The sequence below is a fragment of the Petaurus breviceps genome, unplaced genomic scaffold, assembly GCF_028583685.1.
Source record: "Petaurus breviceps papuanus isolate PSGF00001 unplaced genomic scaffold, PetGlider_PUasm1.0 138, whole genome shotgun sequence".
Lineage (NCBI taxonomy): Eukaryota > Metazoa > Chordata > Mammalia > Diprotodontia > Petauridae > Petaurus > Petaurus breviceps.
The window spans coordinates 5,852,668-5,867,177 of NW_027185694.1; the positions used below are offsets into that span (position 1 = coordinate 5,852,668).

At 35.0% G+C, this 14,510-nt stretch overlaps 1 long non-coding RNA gene across 1 annotated transcript in view; it reads left to right on the forward strand.

Moving 5' to 3' along the window:
* The window catches only part of LOC138143244 (uncharacterized), a 29,436-nt gene extending 17,560 nt beyond the window's left edge, over positions 1 to 11,876 (forward strand). The window contains exons 2-4 of the long non-coding RNA XR_011163645.1: positions 3,536 to 3,620; positions 4,877 to 4,979; positions 10,789 to 11,876. This is a non-coding gene — a long non-coding RNA (uncharacterized lncRNA). The remainder of the gene's footprint in view (positions 1 to 3,535; positions 3,621 to 4,876; positions 4,980 to 10,788) is intronic.
* Positions 11,877 to 14,510: the final 2,634 nt, after the last annotated feature.

Here is a 14,510-nt window from a genome sequence, read left to right on the forward strand (position 1 = left end):
AGTGCTATAATAGGGAACTCTTGTGTTTCTGACTACAGGATGTTAATTAGCCATGGCCTAATTTGGAGGTTGCTGTGAGCTGGTTGCTGTCTAATTCTTCTGCATAAAAAGAAGACAAATCAAATAGAACTACCAATGAGCCAAGATAAAATATTACATACAACTAAAGACTGGGCCACAGAATAGATTCTGCCAGAGTGGGAGGTTCAGACCAGTCAAAGATGTTATTATTGCTATTAATGACTGATATTTGTATAGCACTTTGAATTTTGTAAAGTGTTTTTCACCCATTACATTGACATCCTAACAACATATACACACACATATACAGACACATGTGTATATATGCATATGTGTATTGTGTGCACATACATGTATACATACATACTATATACACATACATATATAAACACACAATATAGAAATGTGTATATATAGATACATACATAATATATATGTAAAATCATTCTATACATCTATGTGTTCTTTGACTGCAGATAGCATCTTTTTTAGAATTCTTGATGAATGCACAGTTAATTAAAAATGATTATTGGCTCATTATGTAAAACAAATATACCTGGCAAATTAGAAAATATACTTCTAATTACATGAGTCACATTATCTAAGTCTTGTTTTCTTTTCACAAAAACATCAGATTGTATATATTCATCTAAGCATAGGGAGAAAGAGCTACACAGTGACTCAAGAACCAGAGACCAAAGTGTCCTTTGGCTTTTGGTTTTAGACACCTCATTAAAGAAACCACACTCCAAATTATGTGAAACTTGGTTAGTTTCTTACAGAGAAAACTTGTATCCATGGTCACATACTATGCATCTCTAATCCATTGTAGAAGAAATTTGTGTTTGTTTGGTTTTTTTTGTCCTAGGGTAGTGTTTTGGTAAGTTCAGACGATCATTGAATTTATGGTCATCACTGGAAATCAACCCAAATGCTTTATTGAGAGTGGAGCATAAGAATGTAGGATGAGAAAGAACCCAAGAGGTCATCTAGCTGGACCCTCTCATTTTAACAATGAGAAATATGAGGATGTCTTGAAGTGTTGTTATGACAGAGAAGCACTGTGATGTGATAGAGCACTGAGGTAGAAATTAGGAGAACTAGACTTAAGTTTAATCTCTGCCATACTAGCTAGCAAAATGGCCTGGATAAGATTATTTTATTTTTTCTAGATTTGCTTCCTCATGAGTAAAATGAAGGTGCTGGAAACAATGATCTCTAAAGTCCCTTTCATCTCTAATAATCTATGAATTTACAAGGGTAGGGAAACTCAGTTGTTCAGATTATAGGCAAGAGAAAGGATAGACCTATAATTAAATATATTGGAAAGGCTAAGACTCTAAGGACCACACCTACCATTTGATAGAAGTTGACCTTGCCCCCACATTTCAGTAGAGCTACTCTGAGAGGTCCTAACCACTTTTTGGGAACAAATGAAGTGTTACTAGGAAGGCATGGTCAGCATGAGTAATAAAGTGAAACTATGTTGGGGAAGGAGAAAAAGTAAGCCAGATTCACAGGTAAATTACCATTTCCAAATGGTGATGTTTAGCTAGAATATTTGAGGACTCTGTGCATCCTACTTTGATTGCTAATCATGACTTGGAAGGTCCCCAAATGTTATACCAGATGAGTGGAAATATGGGTAGGTGCTATTTACACAGCTTGAAAGGTTTTAATTACGTCACAGCAATAGACCATATCTGCTCTCTACAAACCAGCCTAGCTAAATATGAAAAGGTTTATCACCAGTTGGTTAATAATAAATTATTCAGCTTTGGCAACTTATGGAACAAAGAATTAAATAAAATGTCTTCCATGAATTATCTATCATATATCAAGAACTAGGAAAAAAACATAGAGACTACCTAGTTCAATACCTTAATTTTTCATCCAAAGAAATAGAGGTCCTGGGGGCTTAAATTACTTATCCAGCATCATACAGATAATAAGCATCAGAGATAGGATTTGTTCACAGTTCCTCATGCAATAGATTTAGTGTTCTTTCTTCTGTACAATGCATGCTCCCTCCTAAAGTGGAGAATGTTCTTCTGTCTCTGCAGTTATATAACAGAATGATAGAAAAGGGAGCAGAAGGTTGTGAGAATTACATCATTTTTAGACTACCTAGAAACATGAATTTAATGGTTGATAGCCAAACAGTGAGAATCATATCCAATCACAAAACAAGTTGAGATATGACTAGAGGAACTAGACTTTCTCAGTATAACTTATACCAGGAGACGTAATGACATCATAACTTAATATTATGGTTCTCCCTGGTCTTGCAAAATAAGTATTAGTAGTATTTGGTTTTGTCCTGTGCCCCCAACACAACAAGAAACATAATTTCATTTGACCTCTGTTCACCTCTCCTTGTAGTATGCATGATGAGTTTATGCAAAAGACCACCATGAATATTATTGCAGTTTTTAAGTAATCAACATCTATTACAAAATTTAATAAGATAGAGAAATTATAAGAACAACTGGATAAAATCCTCCAAACCATGTCAGTAGATAGATAGAAAGACATGACAGACAGATGAAAAGATAGACAGGTAGACAGACAACAGACATAGAAATTAGAGAGTAGATAGATAAATCTTTTATTACTTCATTTAAAGGTGAGCAAAAAGGAGGATGTTGAACAATATGTTGAAAAATATGGTTCAAGATTGAGAAATAAATAATAAACTACTAAGAAATCTTTTAACTGTAGTGAGAAAACTTTAAGATGTGACTAAGAAGACTCTAAATGTGGCAAGTACTGAAAAGCATTACAAAATGAAATTGACTCTATGCTTTGTTGGTTGGTTGTTCTTCATGCTTGAAGGGGACCAAATGATATAATTTTGTCAGGGTTAAGGTATGGTGTGTCCAACTGTGGTTGCTCAAACCATGAGAGCTCAGAAAACTCTTCCACAGGTTGGACACAAATTGTCTCTATGAGCATTTGGAGCTGAGATGTCTAAATTTGCAAACCCTTGTTTCTTTGAGGTACCGAAATTCTGATTTGCTCATAGAGCACAGTGCCTTCTTTAATGTGGACACACCATGTTGGGCAGTCCTGTAACAGTGTCTCCTATGACTCACAATTGATTTTACAGTTCTTCAGAAAGACCTTGAAAATGTTCTTGTGTAGCTTCCTCTGACCTCTGTCTGAACACTTGCCTTGTGTGAATTCTCCATGAAATAACCTTTTAGGCAAATGAATGTTTGGCATTTGAACAATATGACCAGCCATTTGGAGTTGTACTTTTTTACAGTACAGTTTGCATTCTTGGCAGTTAGGCTCAGGAAAAGACATTAGTGTCTGGTACCTTGTCTTGCCAGGTTATCTTCAGAATCTTCTTAAGAAAATTCAAATGGAAGTGTTTCAGTTTCCTGGCATGGCACTGATATACCATGTAGTTTTCTTATTTGTACAGCAATGAAGTGAGCACGAAGGCTCTGTAAGACCTTACAGTTTGGTAGGCAACCTAATACCTTTTCTCTCCCATGCTTTCCCTCAGAGCCTCCCAAACACTGAGCTAGCTCTGGCAATTCTGCATCAACCTTATCATCTATGATTACATCCCTGGAAAGTACACTGCCAAGGTAAGTGAACTTTCCACAATGCTCAAAATTCCTCCATTTGTTGTTACTAATGGTTCCATATATGGATGGTGTGGTACTGGCTAGAGGAGAATCTCTCTTTTTTTGGTGTTGTTAGGCCAAAATTAGCACAGAATATTCTGTTGCATATCAGTTTCAGAGGCTGTATTGATGCACAATCATCTGCAAACAAAATATTACACCAACTCTCCCTTCATTTAGTCTTGGCTAATAGCCTTTTTCAAATTAAATAATTTACTCTCAGTGGTAGCTGACCTAGGTGCTGTTTCTATCCTCATCAAAGACATCTGACAAAATTGCTGAAAACATCATGCTAAAAATTATAGGAGCAAGCACAGAGTCCTGTTTTGCTCTGTTTGTTTCTGGAAAAGTGGGATGGCATCATCTATCATCCAACACTTGTGCAAGCATATTGCCATGGAACTAGTATAAAATACTGATGAACTTCTCAAGGGAAACAAATTTTGCCTTGATCTTCCACAAGCCTACACAATGGACAATATCAAAATTTATTAGAGTAGTATCTGAATCAACTATGTGAGCAGTCAGATCAGCATCTAGTACAAAGGACAAAATCAGCACAAAGATTAAAAAACAAAACAAAAAGGAAACCATGAGAATGGGAGCCTATAATTAAATACGATAGAAAGCTACAGTGTGACCTATTCAAACAAGTCATTGACAACAAAACTGGGAAATGGTTAAAAGATATTAATTCCAATTATCATTATTTCCTATATAAGTTCCACTGATGTATAGTTATCACTAAGTTGTTGCTTTCATAGAGGAAGTCCTATACAGCATCCAAATGACTAAAAATTCCTTATAGATACTGAGATCCTCCAGATGTAATATTTGTAAAGAACATCAAAAACCTTAAAGTGCCGTATAAACACTATTATTATAATAGATGCAGCCACAATACAGTGAAGAGATTGTGCTATTATGGCAAGGTCCCTTAACTTAAGGTCAAGAATATTAATAAACAAAAATGTATTAAAAGTAAAAATTGTGTACCAGAAATTATGCTAGGCATGGGATATGTTTTCAAGTCATGACTTTGACGCTGAATGGCTATGAGCAATTTGTTTAACCTCTTTGAGTCTCAGCTTACTTATTTGTAAAAATAGGTAAAATAATACAAGGATATTTTACTACCTCTCATAGGTTTCTTTTTAATAAGAGAAGGATTAGCATGATGGAAATGTGAGCTATTGTTATTGTGATTATTATTGCAGATTAATATTGAAGAAACATGTTCTGTGTAAGCTTTCAGCGTGGGGAAAAGTGTGCAGACTTACTGGAAAAGCAAGCAGAGGAAGTAATGTGTGTCTATGTAAAGTAAGTGTCATGTTTACTGTGATTATGTATGATACCACCTCATTTCCAGAGGCGGGTCACCTCCCTCATGTACCTAACCTCTTCCTATGTAACCAAAGCTTATCTAGACAAATCTCTCTCTTATTTCTAATACATTTCTGCCCAATGACAACGAAATTGTGGTTAGTCTTTACCTACCAACAATAGTAGTCATCTTCCTTTTATCTTAAAAACAAAACAAAACAAAACAAAAAAACAAAACACCCCACCTAAATGCTATCTCTGGTTTTGAAATGGCATCTCAATTATTTGTGAAGTGGGTTCATTTATTGCTTTCTCTCTCCATGTCCAGCTCAATGGTTCTCTTTCTCCCCAATCTCCAGATATTCTGCTACCACAGAAAGGTTAATTGAGTTTTCCATGACTAAACAGGTAGTAAAAGGACTAGGATAAGGATTCAGGTCTCTTTGCATGTGGCATTGCAAATTATGAAAGATTAAATTATGTTTAAACAGTAGCAAATATCAGTCCTTTACATAGCAGTTGTTTTAAGTGATGGTGGGGTGCTGTGTAGGAAATGTAATTTCAATATGCCAAAATACAAGAAAACAATTTTGAAAATGATTAAACTGCATGGTTAAGGAAAAAAAAAAGATACCAAGACAACTATTAGAATGTATATGCATATTGGTGTTCATCATGCTGTAGATAACAAGCAGTAGAGAGCAGACAAACCTGATACTTTTTACAGAGAATAAGTAATAAAAATAGGTGCTGAAGATTACATTGGAGACTAGTGTAATAAGAACATCTACTTGGAATTTACTAAAGGATTCACGTTAGTGGGATAGATAGCCCATTTAGCTTTTGCCAGTTTTATTTTTTGTGTGTGTGGTTCCAGGATTTGAAAGTAAGAATTTTATGTAAGTGTTAAAAGATGATTGAGAATAATAAAATCTTTCCTCATGTGTTGCACTAAATCAAAGGCCAGATGTGAACCCATTAGTAGCTGTAATGCTTCTGAAATATTGCACATAGAAGAAACTTCAACTTTCTCTTGACTTTATTTTCAGTCTTTGGAATGATTAAAAAAAAGGGAAAACAAAGACAAAAAAAAATTTGTAGAGAGCTGTTATTCTGAGAACATGGATAATCTACCCTCACTATAATGTTCTCCAGACTGTGGAACTTTAAAAATAATTTATATTTTAGGTGATACAGTGTTGTAACCAGGTCCTTATGGTATTTCCAGAAATTAAGCACTTTGGAGGGAATCCAAAGTGGGTATGTGCCTTATATATTGAATCCATATTATCATGAGGCTACAATGTTTTTTTTATCTCTATGCCATTTAAGTATTCTATTTTTTAAAGTAATACCCATTTATGTTAATTTTTTACAGATGTTAATTTGGTGTTTTACTGTACTTCAGTTCAAATCCATGTGTTCCTTCCTTCCTAGCCCTTCATTAATTACCCTAAAGGAAGAAATGTCACCATGCCCCCGTATGTCAGGGGAAAAGCAGTTAATGTCTAAATACTACAGATTTTATTTTCATTTTGTCCATATTTACCTGGACTCTCATATAAATTGGTTGTTCTCTCTTTAAAATTATCTGTTAACTGAATAGGTAACAATAAATGATTCATACATAGATGAAATTATCTTCTGGAAACCACTTTTCAGTCTTAACTATTTTGTGACACTCCTCATTTAAAATTCACATGGTTTCTTTTGGAACTCTTTCTACATTTAGTTAATTGTGGTATTTTATATGCTTTTTGGCATTCTGATACATTAAAAAAGAAAGCTTTAAAATGATGATGAAAATGTTGTCTAAATATATATCCTTGTGTAATGTGATTTACCAAAGTAATACAAAGTGCTTTTCAGTAATTTATAATTCTGAAAATGTAAAAATGCCACTAAAATGAAGAGCGCAATTTATGCTTTTAAATTGTAAATGTGCCAATTTTCATAAAAAAGATTGCTCAACTCTGGCATTTTCCAAATTTATTTTGTGTCTATGTGTGTGTATGCGTGTGTGTGTTATGCTAAGTTCAAGACTCCTTAGCGCCACCTGTGGAATTTGAGGTCTCCCTTTAACCATAGAACTTACATAGAGACCCAAAACATTGAGCAGTGTCTCCTAATAAAGGGGAATCAGGTTCTGGGAGAGGTTCAGATCCATGGTTCTTAGAGCAAGAATGCAAGCTGTGTCAATGGTGCTCAGAGCCATTGGATAAATCTGTCTCCTGACTGCAGGGCAGCACAGTGTCCAGCTTTGGACCTTACAAACCATCTGAAGAAAATGAATAGCCAATGTAAACTTTTGACTGCCTTTTCAAAGGTGTAACAGCCATGATCATGAACAACACTGAAAGAAATGGGAAAGGAAAAATGTGTGCCATTATATCCAAACTACCACAAACAAAATATTTTGTTCACTTCCTTAAGCTCCCATATGATGTATTTGGAAAGGATCGGCTAGTCTGACCAGGGTCTACAAGCAGAGAAAACAGATTAAAATTTGTTTGTTTTGTTTTTTTTTTCCCCAAAAGTAGGTATGAGAATCTATCCATGAGATTGCGAATTCCTTGGAGTCAGGGACTAATAACAACAACAAGATAATAATAATAATTATTAACATTTATGTAATGCCTACTATGTGCTAAGTACTTTACACATATTATTTCATTTTATCCTCATGACAACCCTGGGAAGTGGGTGCTATTATTTAAGAGATGAGGAAACTGATGAAAACAGAGGTTAAGGGATTTTCTCAGGATCCCAGAACAAGTAAGTGTCTTAGGCTGGATTTGAACTCAAGTCTTGAACACCTGATTCTTTATCTGTTGTGTCTCTTAGCTGCACACTGGTACATATAGCATGTGCTAAATAAAAGCTCATTGACTGACTATGAGTGGATTCTATGTTGTTCATCTCAGTAATACTCCTAGTTATACTTCTCTGTTGCTGATAGAACTGAGGCTAAAGGTCTTGAAAATTGAGAAGAAACTGAAGTCGATAAAGTGTAAGCAAACTGTTTGAAATAAATAAGGTCAGGGCGTCTAGGTGGCGCAGTGAGTAGAGCACCAGCCCTGGAGTCAGGAGGACCTGAGTTCATATCCAACCTCTGACACTTAGCACAAAAACTAGCCATGTGACATTGCGCAAGTCACTTAACCCCAATTACCCAGCCTTCCCCTCTCCAAAAAAAAAAAAAGAAAGAGGGAAAATTAAATAAGGTACTATATGGAAGAGTAAAAATATGAGTCCAAATCTAGTAGCCTTTACACATGTTAATTTGGTGTTTTACTGTACTTCACTTCAAATCCATGTCTACCCTCCTTCCTAGCCCTTCATTAATTAACCTAAAGGAAGAAATGTCACTACACCTCTGTATATCAGAGGAAAAGCAGTTAACATTTTTAAATATTACAGATTTTTAAAAAAAAATTTTCCACATTTACCTGGACTCTGATAAAAATTTTTTGTTTTCTCTAAAATTATCTGTTAACTGAATAAGGTAACAATAAATGATTTGTACATAGATGAAATTATCTTCTGGAAACCACTTTCCACTCTTCTTAACTATTTTGTGACACTTCTCATTTAAAATTCACATGGTTTCTTTTGGAACTCTTTCTACATTTAGTTAATTGTGGTATTTTATAGGCTTTTTGGCATTCTGATACATTAAAAAATAAAGCATTAAAATGATGATGAAAATGTTGTCTAAATGTATATCCTTCTGTAATGTGATTTACCAAAGTAATTAATACAAAGCCTACCGAGTAGCTTGCACTCTGCTATTTTATCATCATAGATTTAGGGCTAGAAAAGGTTTTAGAGAGATCATCTAGAATTCTAGATAGATCTTCAACAACTCCATTTCATTGATGCACAAACTGATGCTCTGAAACCAAATCCTGATTCCAAATTTTGTAAATATGCCCTGCTGCCTAATCAAACCAGGAAGAGGAAAGTGTTGATTGCAATTCTCAAGAGAATACATGGAATAACAGCCACAACAAAAATAGCCAACACTTACATAGCATATTCAAGCTTACAAAGTTGTGTGTGTGCTTGTGTGTGTGTGTGTGTGTGTGGCTATCTATCCACTATAAGTGGATGAGGTATAGAATTAAACAAAGCGGAAGAGCTGAGTATATTCCTATCAGGAGGAAAAACATAAAGAAGGAAATCCTGTAGAAATAAGCTTAGCATGGGGGCAGTAGGGACACTGGCTACAGAGGAGTATAGGGGAATAATGATTAATAAGAATAACTGGGATGAAAAAAGATCACTAAAGACACTTTTAAAAGACAGGAACAAATTGAAATGTGTGGTTTCAGTGATATGGTATTAGCCCTGTTTATCTCTATTCCAACAAATTTCCCTTTCATAACCAAAATATATCCCGGTCACTTAGAGGAACAGCAATTCCAGATCTAAAAGAAAAGACTTTGCTAGGCACTTATTTCCAACAATTTCATTAGTTACTCTAATATAAGTTAGATCATGGCCTTCCTTTTGACCAGGGGCTAGACTCAGCAAATCAGGGACTCTATAGATCAACTTTATGATTTTACTTCAATTTTTTTTTTTTAAATAATGAACTGCAACCTTTTAAGTGTTAGGATACAAGCTTTCTAAAGAAGAAGAAGAAAAAAAGAACAGACCAAGAACATGCTAGTCACACTAAAATGCACTTGCAACTTTGACAAATGTTTCATAAGCTCCAAAATACAATTTGACCAAAACCTGGCCAGCTTAAGTTTTACATTCAGATTGAACTCCAAGTGAGTTTCACATGGTTTTGGGTTTCACTATGAATATATCTCACTGTTCCAAAAACAACTAATCTGTGCGTAATATGAATTGGATGGAAATTTAGCCAGTACATTTAAAGTAAGTTCTTGAATTCCCTTAATATTATTAGTTTGGTTGTTATTTGAGAGGTCTGGTTACACGCCATGATTTTTTTTTTTGGTGGGGTAGTTGTTAGTTTTGTTTCCCAAAGAGACATGAGCAAAAAAGATCCTGTTGTCAATCCCTGTTTCAGAAACAGACTTTAGCTCTTTCTTTATGGAAAAAAAAATTGCTTCCAGTGACCTACCAGTTAAAAAAAATAGTATTATTGACCTTAAGTGTTTTGCCATGAACTAAAAGTCTTTCTAAACATTATTCTGTTTAAGAGAACACGATAGCCCTACTATAGCTGTTACTAAGCTAAACTAAAAGTTTCCCACAAATCTAGTTTTGGGAAAAGAGAATAATCTCTCTACTTGCTTAGTTAGCTCTAGAAATATAATTTGCCTATCTGAAACAAAGTGAAAGAAAAGGAAATAGAAAGAAGGAAGGGGAGAATCTGTTAGTTATTTCTATTTTTCTCAGTCAAGGACAAGCGTTAGCCTGCTAACTACATCAAAAACAGTAACTTTTTTATTGGGTGTTTTTCTTTGATGGGTGGGGGAAGAAACCTAGCTTTTTTTTGGGGGGGGAAGGTTTTTATTTGATTGCTTTGCACTAGCATAAAGACTATTGGATCTCTTCAAAAGAGAGCCTGGTTTCAGTGTGAACTGGCCCAATAAATTAAAAACATAACAATCTGATTAATGCCACTTATAATAGCAAAGCATCTCTTGATTTATCCTTGATATGAAAGCCAAGCAAATATGCCATTAAAACTCCCTCCTCTTTCTCTCCCCATCTTTCTTTTCATTCTCTCCCTCCCTCCTTTTTTTTTTTTTTTGGTTCCTGGAACATTCTGTTTCTTTTACGAGCTAACAAGTTTGATGTGGCCCTGTGTCTTATTCCCTTCCAGGCTTGCAGCTGTTTTGGCAACAGAAGAAAAAATCCCCATAACAAATCAAATAAAAGCCCATTCTGTGAAGAGGAATTGAAAACAGCAGGCCTCAAAGAGGACTGCACATGAGCTGCCTTGTTCTGGCTTTCAACACAACTCAAATCAGAAACACATTACCATAATCTGAAACAGCCCACTGCTAACACAAGACAGATGGTGGGTAATAACCCATGCATCATTAATAAATAAATTCCAGCATTAAAGGCTTTACAAAGTATGACAACATTATCCGGGCACAATTACTGCCCCTCTCCCACCCCCAACATCATTTCAGTGTGTTGTGGGCTGTGAGGGGGGTTTTTCATTTAATTATTTATTTATTTTGGAGTTCCGCAAATGTGAAGGAAGTTTAAATACAGCACAAGTTCTAACCAGATGAAACCCATCTCAGTGTACAAGACAGGTCTGAAACTCCAGAAGGGAAAAATAAAATAGCTGCCAAAGTGTAATAGCTCCCATGCCCTTCCTCTGGATCAACAAACGGCAATTTATTGCATTGCACTCCACTGGCACATTTTGCCCTCTCTGGTACTCCACTGTTCATATATCTCACTACACACTTCAAGCAAGAATTTTGGCATCAGATTTGCCACAAAGCTGAAAGATATATGTGTAATTTCTCAGCTTTCCTTTTGCAAATGATACCATCTGTCTCTCCCCCCCACCTCACCACACCCCACTCTGCCAACCCTCCTTTGTAGGTTGAAAAAATAGTAATAAAAACTTAACTTCAACAAATGTTGGAAACGGAAAATGTTTACCATTCACTCACCAGCTGCCCAATGAAATCAATTATTTTGCTACTTTTGTTTTTCATTTGGATAATGTTATTCTAACCAGGTATGAGTGGAAATAGAACGGACCCTATGACCAGTCGAGGTGATGATTCTCTATTAATAAGCAGCTTTAAAATATTTAATTGTTGATCTTTCAAGAAAAAAAATAGAACAAAACCAAAATATCACTGTCAGCTTTCCAATGATTCCTGTACCATCCAATACAAACTTGCTAGTAAGAAAGAGCTGTTAAGAAAAACAAATTAATACATTGACTGCAAATGATTTTTTTTCACTCATTCTGCATCTATATTCCACCACCTCTCTGCTGAGAGACAAGAGGCATGTTCATTGTCAACATATTAAAGTCACTGCAATGATCAGAGTTGTTTTCTTTTATGTTAATGTGAACATCAAGTAAAATTGTTCTGCTAGTCTTGCTAAATTCTCTCCACATTAGCTTATACAAGTCTTCATAGGATTATAAAATAGCAGATCTAGGAACAGGAGGGGGACAGCCTGATTGTCTCATTTTGTTGTTGGTCAGTCACTTCAGTCGTGTCCAATGCTCTGTGACCCAATTTGGGCTTTTCCTTGCAAAGAAACTGAAGTGATTTGCCATTCCTTCTCCAACTCATTTTACAGATGAGAGAACTGAGGCAAATGGGGTTAAATTACTTGCTTAGGGTCATACAGCTAACATGTGTCTAAGGCTACATTTGAACTCATGAAAACAAATCCTCCTGATTCTAAGCTTAGTGTTCTATCCACTGAGCCAACCAGGAGCAAATATAGACCCAAATAGTTTAATGAATTGGTTAAGTAATAAGAATCCAACATGCAGTATGAATTCTAATCCCTCAACTCCAAATTCTGTACTCATTTCACTACACAGTTCCTCTGAATTTTTCATATTTATCATTTAGTATATGTAAAAATACTCTATTACATATACCTACTATAGTTTGTTCAATCATTTCCCAGTCTATGAACACACACTTTCCTTCTAGATATTAATAATTAGCTTTCCAAAGACAGTCCAGAATTCTACAGTTGGGTCCTATCCAGGTCAATCTCTCTGAGCCCAACATGGAACAATGGCCCTGGGAATAATTTCCTCACAGTGGTGATATTTGAAAGACTAATATCATATCAAATTTCTGTCTAGAGCTGTGTATTTTTCTGTAACAATAGGTGAAGAAACTGCCTGACAAATGCTCCAAAATCAAAGAAAAATTAATTGTGAGAAAGGAGTCATATTGGAGCCTAATAAGGAGTGGCAAAACATGGAATCAGAGATTATCCACTTTTTACTCTTTAATGATCATTACCGCGGGTCAAACTTGATTTATATTCCTTGAGAAGTGACCAACTTCTTCAGATCCCACGCTTTATACAAAACAATCCTCCTTCCTGTAGAAGATCTTTTTTATTCGTTCAATATATTCTCTCCTACTTCTCCCTTTTCTGCATTGCCATCCACTTCCTCAGACTCCAATGCCTCTTCCTTTCCATATTTAAGTACTTTATTTTTACTTGCATATATATTCATTCCTTGCTTCATATCTCTGGACCCAGAGGTACCACTAATAGACCTTATACCCTCAGAGGTTTTTTAATAAAAAGAAAAAGGACCCATATGTGTAAAAATATAGCACCTTTAAAAAAATCATAGCAAAAAAACAGAAATTGAGTAGGGAGATTTGCTTTAATAATGAACTTAACAAATGTCAAATAAAGTGAATGCACATGCAAAGCAGGACAGAGAAGGAGGGTTGCGTATGAAACTGCAAATCTTTCTTAAGTGCAGCTTACTTTTTCTTTTAATTATACTCCCAAAGAGATTTTTAAAAAGAGGAAAAAGATCCATATTACAAAAATTTCAACTTCTTATTTTTAAAGTTAACATGTTTGTTTCTTTCTGGATTTCCAGATGTTTTCTTCTGTGAAATTAAAAAAAAAATGTCTCAATGGCCTCTTTGCTTTTCCTCTTTTTAAATTGTTTTTTGACAAACTATCACTAATTCTCCTTTCCTTCTCACTTTTCTCCCAAGTTGTAATAAATGTGTTAGTCAAGTTAAACAAATCACCATACTGACCATGTGTGAAAATGCTATATCTCATTCTATAATCTGAGTTCATCATCACTTTTGAATGAGTAGGTGGGTAGGTAGCCTGATTAAACATTGGTCCTCTGGAATCCATGGCTGGTATCTATCAGTCAGAATTCTTAAGTCTTTTAAGGCTGCTTTTCTTTACAACATTGTTGCCCTTACATAACCTGTTTTTTGTGGCTCTCTTCACCCTGCATGTTTGCATAAATTGAAAATGATTCCTTTCATTAATTCTTTTACATTTAATTTTCATCTTACTTTTCTCCATTCAATGTAAACATTTTTAACATTCATTTTTTAAAAAGAAAAATGTTGAGTTACATGTTCATTCACTCCATCCCTATCCTCCTTTCTCCTTGAGAAGGTAAGTTATTTGATAAAGATAATATTTGCATAATCACCTTTCATTAATTCTTAAAGCACAATAGTTTTCCATTATATTCAGGAACTAAAATTTGTTCAAGCATTCCTTAAGTGAACCCAAACTCCCACCTCTTCACTCAATTTCAGTTTCTTTGCTATGATTTGTTTTAAGGTGCTATAAATATTTTTACACATATGGGTCCTTTTTCTTTTTATTAAAAATCTCTGAGGATATAAGGTCTATTAGTGGTATCTTTGGGTCCAGAGATATGAGAATATTGGTGATTTGAGGGCATGCTTTCAAATTGCTTTGCAGAATGGCTGGGTCAATTCATAGATCTACTGACACTGCATTAGTGTTCCTATATTCCTCAGGCCTTCTAACAATTGTTATTTTTCTTTTTCATCATCTTTGCTAATACGTTTG